The following is a 13,835-nucleotide window of genomic DNA, read 5'->3' on the forward strand; positions in this document are numbered from 1 at the left end:
AAACTGATATTTGACTAGCAGGATCCCTTTCAACATTGAAAGCTACTCCGCGTCAGTACAGGAGCCTCGGCGCTGCAGGTACAGGAGACACAGACATCCATCCCTCTTGCTGACCGGGTCCCGTGAAACCAAACTGTAGCTCATACTTTTCACATCAGGACCGCCACAAACGTAAAAGCGCAGAAAGGTGAAATAAATAATAACATTGTTAACGCGTTCTTCAAAGACATTTAATTTCACAGTTGAAATTAGGTTCAAGCTCTTAACTCATGTAAATATTAAGAAGTGAGAATAAGAATGCTGCCCAACTGCCGTGACATTGCCACCCGCAATGCTGTGACTCGGATTCAAACCGAGGTTGCTGCGGCCACAACGCAGAGTACTAACCACTATACGATCACAGCGAGCTACTTGGGCTCTGAACAGACTACCCTGGTGTGGCTCTGATAGGCTGAAAAAAGGTCACTGTGTCCGTGGAGTGGATAGATTTAGCGTTTGTTTAAAACCCATCTTTTCAAGTTAGATCAGGGTCTTTTCTTTGAGTAGCAGATCACAGCAAATATTTACCTCTCTGCTTCCAGTGACAAGACTCCCCATAAACCAAGAAGCCCAGACTTCTTAACAAGATCCACCACTCTGCCCTGCAAGTCTCAAGTGTTCTATGAGTGCTGGGGTCGGGGAAGTGAACACTGCAAAAACTTAATCCACGGCCGACCAAACTCCTCCAGGCCAGGAGGGGCTCGGAACAGGCCCCCACATATTGTTGTTTTTTTCTTTTCTGGGTGTCTCTTCAGACACATTCAGCTGCTTGGTGCATACTGCTTTAGAGTTGCATTGTGTGGAATGAAGTGGCGTAAACTTGACTAGCAAACAATGGAGTGGGGATGAATGGAGGGTCATAGAAGGGAGTAGATTGAAGTGCAAAGAGTAGAGTGACGTAATGTGTCATAGAATACAGTGGAATATAATGAAGTGGTGTGCCTTGGCATGGCGTTGAATAGCATTGTGAGGAATGGAGTGGCATAGAGCAGAGTGGGGTAGAGAGGAGTGAGGTTGCATAGAATGGCATAGAGTAGCATAGAGTAAAGTAGTGTGGTGTAGAGTGGCATAGTGTGGTGTAGAGTGAAGTGGCATGGAATGGCATAGAGTCAGAGAACAGTGTGTCATGGAGAGGGGTGGCAAAGAATTAGGAGGAGTGGAGTCGGACTGCATGAAGTAGAGTGTTGTGGAGTTGAGTAGCATACAGTTGGTTGCATGGAGTGACACTGTGGTGTAGAGAGGAGCAGAGAAAAAAGTGGCATAGAGTAGAAAGGCCTATATGAGAGTAGTGTAGAGTGGCACAGCATAGAGTAGTGTGCAGTAGAGTGGCATAGAGTAGAGCGCATGTAGTGCCATTGAGTGATATTGTGTGAGATGGAGTGGAGTGGAGTACAGTGAAGTGGCATGGAATGAAGTAGTATAGAGTAGAGTGGGAGAGAGTAAAGTGGAGTGGCATAGAGTGAACTAGAGTAGAGCGTAGTGGGATAGAGTGGAGTAGCATGGAGTGGAATGGAGAGGCACAGAGTAGGGTAGAGTGCAAAAGTGTGGAATGGCATGGAGTTGAGTGGAGTGGCATAGAGTAGAGTGGCATTCTGTGGGGTGGATTAGAGTGGCATGGAGTGGCATACAGTAGAGTGGAATAGAGCTTAGTGGTGGAGAGTACAGTGGCTTAGAGTGGAGTATAGTAGCATGGAGTAGAGTAGCGTAGAGTAGAGAGGGGTGCAACGGAGTAGAGTGGCATAGAGTTGAGTGGTGTACAGTGGCGTAGAGTAGAATGGGATAAAATAAAGTGGCGTACAGTAGACTGGAGTAGAGTAGCATAGAGTGGAGAGGCATAGAGTGGAGAGGAGTAAAGTAGAGTGGAATTGTATAGAGTAGAGTTCAGTTGAGTATTCTAGAGTGATGTAGAGCAGAGTGACATAGAGTCACATAAAGTGGCATTCTATGAAGTAGGGTGGCGTAGAGAGGAATGAAGGGAAGTGGCATAGAGTAGAGTGGAGTGGAGTAGAGGGGCATAGCAGAGAGTGACAGGGTGGAGTGGCATAGAATGGAGTAGCATAAAGTGGAGTGAAGTGGCGTATAGTGGAGTGGCATAGATTAGAGTGGCATAGAGTGGAGTGATAGAGTGGAACAATGTAGATTAGAGTGGAGTAGAACTGAGTAGAGTGGAGTGGTATAGAGTTCCACAGTGTAGAGTACAGTGGCACTGAGGGGAGTAGAGTATAGTCATGCAGAGGAATACAGTGTGAGAAAGTAACTAAAGTGTCAATAGAGACGGCGTTTAGGGTGAAAAATAAGCTGTATGCTTGTCATGAATGTTGGAAAGCACATTGCACATCCAAGAATGATACGAAAACACTTTTAAAATATAAAAAATAGCGTACTGTAGAAAGACGAAAAGAACACATGTACTTGGTCCATCCTCCATGGAGGAATGAACACAAGAAAGGAAGATTCAGTCTATGGGAGCTAAGCAATCGAAATATTGCAAATGTGAGTGACATAGAAAACAATTAATGGTAAGTAAGCTATGGGTGTGTGGTAAGCCCATTGAATTCTAAACAATATGCCTCACAGCACATTCACTGTGTACGCAAGACATAAAAAGGTGTGACTAAGAGAATTCTGAGATTTAGAGCTTGACAGCAATTCACAACCCAACCAAACTGAGCCCTATATAATAATTTACAACAGAGCCAAAGTACACCTTTTACACCCCCAATGGTGGAGGTAAGATATTCAGCAGACACGTGGTCTCCCAGTGCTAAAGGATTTTGGCTAGATATGAAGTGGGCGAAGTGCCCTGAAAACATTATAAAAGTAGGACACGTGCTATAAGCAGACATCACTTCCTTGGCAAGGCAGAAGAAAGGGCACTTCAGAGGGAAGAAATGAGAGGGCTGAGGAACAGACAGATAGCTCCCCTATGGGCAGAGGTGGCGGGAGCATGGAACACTCCTGACATGACTATGATGATGATGCAGATGGGCCTCTTCACTTGCGGAGTTAGGAGCACGACAAACACACCTCTCCTAGACCTCCCTGGAAGATCATACACTGGGGAGGGTTCCACTGGGTCCCTTCCCCCCCCTGGCTGGGCCCCATACAGCTGTAGACACACTCACACGATGCGTAGGTAGGTCTCGTTTCTGGGCAAGTTGTTTGGCTTGCTTGTTATTTGTTGTAATAAGAGATGATGAGTACCTGACGTGCCAGAGCTGGAAATGGTGGCAACCGACCACCCTGCTCCATGGGCATACAGCGCTGAACCGGAGACCCACAGGAGGCCCACACGATAGATCACAAGCCTGCTTACAGATTTATGCAAGGAACAGCCCTCAGCGTGGTGGTAACATAATATAATAGCAGTAATGGGTAACTGTTCAAAAGTTGTCATGGAAAGGAGATTCATACAGCTCTGCAACCTGTTACAATCCTGTGAATAATATGTACCATCTGAAATAACAATAAATAAAAAAAATAAAAAATCTGCTGCACAACTTAGGGTAAGGCTGGTGTTGTAGTGGTAGATCTGAGGCCCTAGGAGAGCTGGAGACGCCACAGAGCTACAGCAGCTCAGAGGTCCACTTAGGCTTCATCAGGGACCCGTTTTGTGACTTGAAAACCCATTAATGCAACAATAAAGGGGTGAAGTAAATGTCATCAACATTGCATAAACTGGTGTTCTTTGCAGTTTTTTTTAATAAATAACAGCGCCTGGAAGCCCTTCTGACTGTGAAGGTTTGTTTAACAAATGGTGTTGTAACAACATAAAAGAGGGGGAACTGTAAGACTGTTGCACAGATAGAAGGACGTATAGAAGGTTAAACAGATCGTCATAAATAAGCCACATGCACCGATGCATCTGTACAGGTTTGTAGACAGAAAGGCAGGTATGTAGCTGTTAGTAAATCATGGATGAGATATAATCAGCGTCACAGAAACCGCTGTAAATCACACGCGCCTGCTTTAGAAAGAACCACGCCACAAAGACCTTGGTAGTCAGCATGTAGGCTTTAAAGTGTTAACATAAACAGAGATGGGCAGAAATAGGCAGTAAGGCAGATACCCAGATTGAAATAGAAAGGTAAATAGAAAGCACATGTAATAATAGACGTGGACCGATAAGTATATAGAGAAGCAGCTGTTGGTACGAAAATGGGATCACATATGATCAACTTTCTGTGGACTGTCAGGATTTGAAAACGGTTGCTTCATACCAAAAAAAACCATAGCGCTAAGATGTCCTCCTCAATGTCCCTATGAGCGTTATAGTGTTAACAAAGCATACAGCCAGGCATCAACACTCTGTTAGACAGGTTCACAGTCACGCACAGGTAGGTGAGCAGATAGATAAGCAGGCACACAAGCAAAAAGATGGATGGACAGATGAATGGATCAATGGATGGACGGACCTCTCTGTTAAACATGAGTCAAATGTAGGGATGGGCGTAACCAGTGTAACTCACTGCAGTGTAATTACGCGAAATTACAGCAACATTATGCAAGGTTGTACAGAATTACACAAGGCTATTTTTCTGGTGCAAAATACACGCTCAGATCCGAATGGAACCTGATATACACTTTGCACAAGAAAATCGCTCTAAATGCAACAGAACTGACACAACAGCCGCTGCTCGCACTCTTTTCCTCCGCTCTTGGGTAGATGTCTTTCCCCACATTACTCCAAATTCCACAAAGGAGCATAATTGTGTAATTCACGATTCGACCACGACTAATAAACTTGGCTTAAGTTTTAAAACTTTCCCTCTAGCTGCCCGGTGATCCGTCGGGTGCGGGATGATGAAGCCAAACGCTGATTGGGTGAGCGCGCCTCTCAGTGTCCTTCTCCGTCGCCTCTTTCTTTCAGACCCTTGGGAGCTCAGTCTTACTTTCTATACAAATATTTATTTTTAGACCTTTTTTGTTCGCGGACTGAATTGCTGCAAAAACTGATATTTGACTAGCAGGATCCCTTTCAACATTGAAAGCTACTCCGCGTCAGTACAGGAGCCTCGGCGCTGCAGGTACAGGAGACACAGACATCCATCCCTCTTGCTGACCGGGTCCCGTGAAACCAAACTGTAACTCATACTTTTCACATCAGGACCGCCACAAACGTAAAAGCGCAGAAAGGTGAAATAAATAATAACATTGTTAACGCGTTCTTCAAAGACATTTAATTTCACCGTTGAAATTAGGTTCAAGCTCTTAACTCATGTAAATATTAAGAAGTGAGAATAAAAATGCTGCCCAACTGCCGTGACATTGCCACCCGCAATGCGGATTCGAACCGAGGTTGCTGCTGCCACAACGCAGAGTACTAACCACTATACGATCACAGCGAGCTACTTGGGCTCTGAAAAGACTACCCTGGTGTGGCTCTGATAGGCTTAAAAAAGGTCAAAGTGTCCGTGGAGTGGATAGATTTAGCGTTTGTTTAAAACCCATCTTTTCAAGTTAGATCAGGGTCTTTTCTTTGAGTAGCAGATCACAGCAAATATTTACCTCTCTGCTTCCAGTGACAAGACTCCCCATAAACCAAGAAGCCCAGACTTCTTAACAAGATCCACCACTCTGCCCTGCAAGTCTCAAGTGTTCTATGAGTGCTGGGGTCGGGGAAGTGATGTAGGAAAGTACCATCTTGCCTGGCATGTTACCCCCATTTTTCACTGTATATATGTTGTTTTAGTTGTATGTGTCACTGGGACCCTGGTAACCCAGGGCCCCAGTGCTCATAAGTGTGCCTGAATGTGTTACCTGTGTAGTGACTAACTGTCTCACTGAGGCTCTGCTAATCAGAACCTCAGTGGTTATGCTCTCTCATTTCTTTCCAAATTGTCACTGACAGGCTAGTGACCATTTTTACCAATTTACATTGGCTTACTGGAACACCCTTATAATTCCCTAGTATATGGTACTGAGGTACCCAGGGTATTGGGGTTCCAGGAGATCCCTATGGGCTGCAGCATTTCTTTTGCCACCCATAGGGAGCTCTGACAATTCTTACACAGGCCTGCCACTGCAGCCTGAGTGAAATAACGTCCACGTTATTTCACAGCCATTTTACACTGCACTTAAGTAACTTATAAGTCACCTATATGTCTAACCTTTACCTGGTAAAGGTTAGGTGCAAAGTTACTTAGTGTGAGGGCACCCTGGCACTAGCCAAGGTGCCCCCACATTGTTCAGAGCCAATTCACTGAACTTTGTGAGTGCGGGGACACCATTACACGCGTGCACTACATATAGGTCACTACCTATATGTAGCTTCACCATGGTAACTCCGAATATGGCCATGTAACATGTCTATGATCATGGAATTGCCCCCTCTATGCCATCCTGGCATTGTTGGTACAATTCCATGATCCCAGTGGTCTGTAGCACAGACCCTGGTACTGCCAGACTGCCCTTCCTGGGGTTTCACTGCAGCTGCTGCTGCTGCCAACCCCTCAGACAGGCAGCTGCCCTCCTGGGGTCCAGCCAGGCCTGGCCCAGGATGGCCGAACAAAGAACTTCCTCTGAGAGAGGGTGCGACACCCTCTCCCTTTGGAAAATGGTGTGAAGGCAGGGGATGAGTAGCCTCCCCCAGCCTCTGGAAATGCTTTGTTGGGCACAGATGTGCCCAATTCTGCATAAGCCAGTCTACACCGGTTCAGGGACCCCTTAGCCCCTGCTCTGGCGCGAAACTGGACAAAGGAAAGGGGAGTGACCACTCCCCTGACCTGCACCTCCCCTGGGAGGTGTCCAGAGCTCCTCCAGTGTGCTCCAGACCTCTGCCATCTTGGAAACAGAGGTGCTGCTGGCACACTGGACTGCTCTGAGTGGCCAGTGCCACCAGGTGACGTCAGAGACTCCTGCTGATAGGCTCCTTCAGGTGTTAGTAGCCTTTCCTCTCTCCTAGGTAGCCAAACCCTCTTTTCTGGCTATTTAGGGTCTCTGTCTCTGGGGAAACTTTAGATAACGAATGCATGAGCTCAGCCGAGTTCCTCTGCATCTCCCTCTTCACCTTCTGATAAGGAATCGACCGCTGACCGCGCTGGAAGCCTGCAAACCTGCAACATAGTAGCAAAGACGACTACTGCAACTCTGTAACGCTGATCCTGCCGCCTTCTCGACTGTTTTCCTGCTTGTGCATGCTGTGGGGGTAGCCTGCCTCCTCTCTGCACCAGAAGCTCCGAAGAAATCTCCCGTGGGTCGACGGAATCTTGCCCCTGCAACCGCAGGCACCAAAAAGCTGCATTACCGGTCCCTTGGGTCTCCTCTCAGCACGACGAGTGAGGTCCCTCGAATCCAGCGACGCTGTCCAAGTGACCCCCACAGTCCAGTGACTCTTCAGCCCAAGTTTGGTGGAGGTAAGTCCTTGCCTCACCTCGCTGGCCTGCATTGCTGGGAACCGCGACTTTGCAGCTACTCCGGCCCCTGTGCACTTCCGGCGGAAATCCTTTGTGCACAGCCAAGCCTGGGTCCACGGCACTTTAACCTGCATTGCACGACTTTCTAAGTTGGTCTCCGGCGACGTGGGACTCCTTTGTGCAACTTGGGCGAGCACCGTTTCATGCATCCTTGTAGTGCCTGTTTCTGGCACTTCTCCGGGTGCTACCTGCTTCAGTGAGGGCTCTTTGTCTTGCTCGACGTCCCCTCTCTCTGCAGGTCCTACTTGCGACCTCCTGGTCCCTCCTGGGCCCCAGCAGCGTCCAAAAACGCCAAACGCACGATTTGCGTGTAGCAAGGCTTGTTGGCGTCCCTCCGGCGGGAAAACTCTTCTGCACGACTCTCCAGTGCGAGAGGGATCCGTCCACCAAAGGGGAAGTCTCTAGCCCTTTTTTTTCCTGCAGAAACCTCAGCTTCTTCTGTCCAGTCGAAGCTTCTTTGCACCCGCAGCTGGCATTTCCTGGGCATCTGCCCATCTCCGACTTGCTTGTGACTTTTGGACTTGGTCCCCTTGTTCCACAGGTACCCTAGATTGGAAATCCACAGTTGTTGCATTGCTGGTTTGTGTCTTTCCTGCATTATTCCTCTAACACGACTCTTTTGTCCTTAGGGGAACTTTAGTGCATTTTGCACTCACTTTTCAGGGTCTTGGGGAGGGTTATTTTTCTAACTCTCACTATTTTCTAATAGTCCCAGCGACCCTCTACAAGGTCACATAGGTTTGGGGTCCATTCGTGGTTCGCATTCCACTTTTGGAGTATATGGTTTGTGTTGCCCCTATCCCTATGTTTCCCCATTGCATCCTATTGTAACTATACATTGTTTGCACTGTTTTCTAAGACTATACTGCATATTTTTGCTATTGTGTATATATATCTTGTGTATATTTCCTATCCTCTCGCTGAGGGTACACTCTAAGATACTTTGGCATATTGTCATAAAAATAAAGTACCTTTATTTTTAGTATAACTGTGTATTGTGTTTTCTTATGATATTGTGCATATGACACTAAGTGGTACTGTAGTAGCTTCACACGTCTCCTAGTTCAGCCTAAGCTGCTCTGCTAAGCTACCATTATCTATCAGCCTAAGCTGCTAGACACCCTATACACTAATAAGGGATAACTGGGCCTGGTGCAAGGTGCAAGTACCCCTTGGTACTCACTACAAGCCAGTCCAGCCTCCTACATTGGTTGTGCAGTGGTGGGATAAGTGCTTGAGACTACTTACCACTCTTGTCATTGTACTTTTCATAAGAGAAAAATATACAAAACAAGGTCAGTGTATATACACATAGCCAAAAAGTTTTGCATTTCCTCTTTTCACTCTTTTCTAAGTGCTGAAAAGTACTCCTAAACTTTCAAAAAGTTCTTAAAAGTTTAAAAAGTTTTTTTTTCTGTCTTTCCAAAAAGTTCTGAAAACTTTTGTCTCTTTCTCTATCACTTTAACTCTCTCTAAAAAAATGTCTGACACAGGCCAAAGTGTTGATCTGTCCAAACTTGCATATGACAACCTTAGCTGGAAGAGAGCAAGGAGTCTCTGTATAGAGAGAGGTTTGAGTGTAGGGAAGAATCCTGCCTTGGAACTGTTAATTAACATGCTTAGAGAACAGGATAAGGCCAGAGGTGGACCATCTGTTGAAAAAGTACCTAATAGTTCCCAATCTGATTCAGGGACTCCCCCAGGAAAAGATTCAGGAAAGAAACTTTCTAGCCTGCCCATTACTAGACAATCTAGCATAGATGGTAATGATGATGAGCCACACCAAAGAAATAGTGTTGTCTCACATCATAGCAAAAGCATTTATTCTCACCATACTGGTAGTAATGTTTCTGTAAACCAAGCTGTTAAGTTGGCTTCTGTAAGGGACAGGTCTCCTTCTGTTCATTCCCATCATAGCTCTGTTTCTAGAAATGTCCCTCCCACCAACCCTGATGACAGAATGTTAGAGAGGGAACTCAATAAGTTGAGGGTGGAACAAACCAGACTGAAGCTTAAAAAGCAACAGCTGGATTTGGATAGACAGTCTTTTGAATTAGAGAAGGAAAGACAGAAGTTGGGTTTAGATACCCATGGTGGCAGCAGCAGTATTCCCCATAGTCATCCTGCAAACGAGCATGATTCCAGGAATCTGCACAAGATAGTTCCCCCTTATAAGGAGGGGGATGACATTAACAAGTGGTTTGCTGCACTTGAGAGGGCCTGTGTTGTACAGGATGTCCCTCAAAGGCAGTGGGCTGCTATCCTATGGCTATCATTTAGTGGAAAAGGTAGGGATAGGCTCCTTACAGTGAAAGAAAATGATGCCAATAATTTCCAAGTTCTTAAGAATGCACTCCTGGATGGTTATGGCTTAACCACTGAAGAGTACAGGATAAAGTTCAGAGAGACCAAAAAGGAGTCTTCACAAGACTGGGTTGATTTCATTGACCATTCAGTGAAGGCCTTGGAGGGGTGGTTACATGGCAGTAAAGTTACTGATTATGACAGCCTGTATAACTTAATCCTGAGAGAGCATATTCTTAATAATTGTGTGTCTGATTTGTTGCACCAGTACTTGGTGGACTCTGATCTGACCTCTCCCCAAGAATTGGGAAAGAAGGCAGACAAATGGGTCAGAACAAGAGTGAACAGAAAAGTTCATACAGGGGGTGACAAAGATGGCAACAAAAAGAAGGATGGTAAGTCTTCTGACAAGGGTGGGGACAAATCTAAAAATGAGTCTTCATCAGGCCCACAAAAACACTCTGGTGGGGGTGGTGGGCCCAAATCCTCCTTTAATCAGAACAAGGAAAAGAAACCCTGGTGCTATTTATGTAAAATAAAAGGCCATTGGACAACAGATCCCAGTTGTCCAAAGAAAGGCACCACAGCTCCTACCACTACAACCCCTACTGCTACACCTAGTGTCCCTACTAATAGCAGTGGTGGTGGGAGCAAACCTACTAATAGCCAATCCAAGGGAGTAGCTGGGCTCACTTTTGGTAATTTAGTTGGGGTTGGTCTGATTAGGGAGACCACAGAGGCTACTTTAGTCTCTGAAGGGGCTATTGATTTAGCCACGTTGGTTGCTTGCCCCCATAACTTGGAGAAGTACAAGCAACTAACCCTAATAAATGGTGTTGAGGTCCAGGCCTACAGGGACACAGGTGCCAGTGTCACAATGGTGATTGAGAAACTGGTGCACCCTGAACAACACATACTTGGACACCAGTACCAAGTAACCGATGCTCACAACATAACACAAAGCCACCCCATGGCTGTTGTAAAACTCAACTGGCCCAAAGAAAGTTGTGGTAGCTTCAGATTTACCTGTAGACTGTCTATTAGGGAATGATTTGGAGACATCAGCTTGGTCAGATGTGGAGTTGGAGGCCCATGCAGCAATGCTGGGCATCCCAGGGCATATTTTTGCTTTGACAAGGGCTCAGGCCAAAAAGCAAAAAGGACAGGGAAGCTTGGATCCTGGAACAATGGACCAAGTGCTCCCTAAAGCTAGGGCTAGTAGAAGCAAACCACTTCCTACTATCCCTCCCTCTACAGTGGATTCGACTTCTGAGGAAGAAGAATTCCCTCCCTGTGCAGAACCTACACCAGAGGAGCTGGAAGCAGACACTTCTGAGCTTTTGGGTGAAGGGGGGCCTGCCAGAGAGGAGCTGAGTGTGGCACAGCAAACCTGTCCCACATTAGAGGGTCTCAGACAGCAAGCTGTCAAACAGGCTAATGGGGATGTCAGTGGCTCTCACAGAGTTTACTGGGAGGACAACCTCTTGTACACTGAGCATAGGGATCCTAAACCTGGAGCTGCCAGGAGATTAGTGATTCCTCAGGAGTACAGAAAGTTCCTCCTAACACTAGCACATGACATTCCCTTAGCTGGGCATCTAGGACAAATGAAAACTTGGGACAGGCTTGTTCCCCTGTTTCATTGGCCTAGGATGTCTGAGGACACAAAGGAATTTTGTAAGTCCTGTGAAACCTGTCAAGCTAGTGGCAAGACAGGTGGCACCCCAAAGGCACCCCTTATCCCACTGCCTGTGGTTGGGGTTCCCTTTGAAAGGGTCGGGGTTGACATAGTTGGCCCCCTTGACCCTCCTACTGCTTCAGGCAATAGGTTTATCTTGGTGGTAGTGGACCATGCCACAAGATATCCTGAAGCAATTCCTTTAAGGACCACTACAGCTCCTGCAGTGGCAAAGGCCCTCCTGGGAATATTTTCCAGGGTGGGCTTCCCAAAGGAAGTAGTATCAGACAGAGGAAGCAATTTCATGTCTGCATACTTAAAGGCCATGTGGAAGGAGTGTGGTGTAACGTACAAGTTCACAACACCCTATCATCCACAAACAAATGGACTGGTGGAGAGATTTAATAAAACTCTCAAAGGCATGATTATGGGTCTCCCTGAAAAACTCCGCAGGAGATGGGATATCCTTCTACCATGCCTCCTTTTTGCCTACAGGGAGGTACCCCAGAAAGGAGTGGGCTTCAGCCCCTTTGAACTTCTTTTTGGACACCTGTTAGGGGTCCACTCACACTTGTAAAGGAGGGTTGGGAACAACCTTTAAAAGCTCCTAAGCAGGATATTGTGGATTATGTACTTGGCCTCAGATCAAGGATGGCTGAGTACATGAAAAAGGCCAGTAAAAACCTTCAGGCCAGCCAAGAGCTCCAGAAGCAATGGCATGATCAGAAGGCTGTTTTGGTTCAGTACCAACCAGGGCAGAAAGTGTGGGTCTTGGAGCCTGTGGCCCCAAGAGCACTCCAAGATAAATGGAGTGGACCCCACACAATTGTTGAAAAGAAGGGTGAAGTCACCTACTTGGTTGAGTTAGGCACTGCCAGGAGTCCCCTTAGGGTGCTCCATGTCAACCGCCTGAAACCCTACTATGACAGGGCTGATCTCACCCTGCTCATGGCAACAGATGAGGGACAGGAAGAAGACAGTGATCCTCTACCTGATCTCTTCTCTTCCACAGATCAAGATGCTCTTGTGGAAGGTGTAGTTTTGGCTGATTGTCTTACTGCTGAGCAGAAAGACAATTGCATAAATCTCCTAGGACAATTTTCAGAACTCTTCTCTACTGTGCCAGGCACCACTTCTTGGTGTGAGCACACTATAGATACTGGAGACAGTTTACCTGTCAAAAGTAAGATCTATAGGCAGCCTGACCATGTCAGGGACTGCATAAAGCAAGAAGTTCAGAAAATGTTGGAACTAGGAGTGGTTGAGCACTCTGACAGTCCATGGGCTTCTCCTGTGGTACTGGTACCAAAACCCAATTCTAAAGATGGAAAGAAGGAAATGAGGTTTTGTGTAGACTATAGAGGTCTCAACTTGGTAACCAAAACTGATGCTCACCCTATACCCAGGGCAGATGAGCTCAAAGATACACTGGCATCTGCCAAGTATCTAAGCACTTTTGATTTGACTGCAGGGTATTGGCAGATCAAATTGTCAGAAGATGCTAAACCTAAGACTGCATTTTCTACCATTGGAGGACATTACCAGTTTACTGTAATGCCTTTTGGTTTGAAAAATGCACCTGCCACTTTTCAGAGGTTGGTGAACACAGTCCTGCAAGGGCTGGAAGCTTTCAGTGCAGCATATTTGGACGATATAGCTGTCTTTAGCTCCAGTTGGGATGATCACCTGGTCCACCTATGGAAAGTTTTGGAGGCTCTGCAAAAGGCAGGTCTCACTATCAAGGCTTCAAAGTGCCAGATAGGGCAGGGTAAGGTGGTTTATCTGGGACACCTTGTTGGTGGGGAACAGATTGCACCACTTCAGGGGAAAATCCAAACTATTATTGATTGGGTTCCCCCTACCACTCAGACTCAGGTGAGAGCCTTCCTAGGCCTCACTGGGTATTACAGGAGGTTCATTAAGAACTATGGCTCCATTGCAGCCCCTCTTAATGACCTCACATCCAAGAAAATGCCTAAAAAGGTATTGTGGACAGCAAGCTGTGAGAAAGCTTTTGAGGAGCTCAAGCAGGCCATGTGCTCTGCACCTGTCCTGAAAAGCACTTGTTACTCTAAACAATTCTATGTCCAAACTGATGCATCTGAATTAGGAGTAGGGGCAGTCCTATCACAACTTAATTCTGAGGGCCAGGATCAACCTGTTGCTTTTATTAGTAGGAGGTTGACCCCTAGAGAAAAGCGTTGGTCTGCCATTGAGAGGGAGGCCTTTGCTGTGGTCTGGGCTCTGAAGAAGTTGAGGCCATACCTGTTTGGCACTCACTTCATTGTTCAGACAGACCACAAACCTCTACTTTGGCTAAAACAAATGAAAGGTGAAAATCCTAAATTGTTGAGGTGGTCCATATCCCTACAGGGAATGGACTATACAGTGGAACATAG

The sequence above is a fragment of the Pleurodeles waltl genome, chromosome 12 (genome assembly GCF_031143425.1).
Source record: "Pleurodeles waltl isolate 20211129_DDA chromosome 12, aPleWal1.hap1.20221129, whole genome shotgun sequence".
In the NCBI taxonomy this organism is placed as follows: Eukaryota; Metazoa; Chordata; class Amphibia; order Caudata; family Salamandridae; genus Pleurodeles; species Pleurodeles waltl.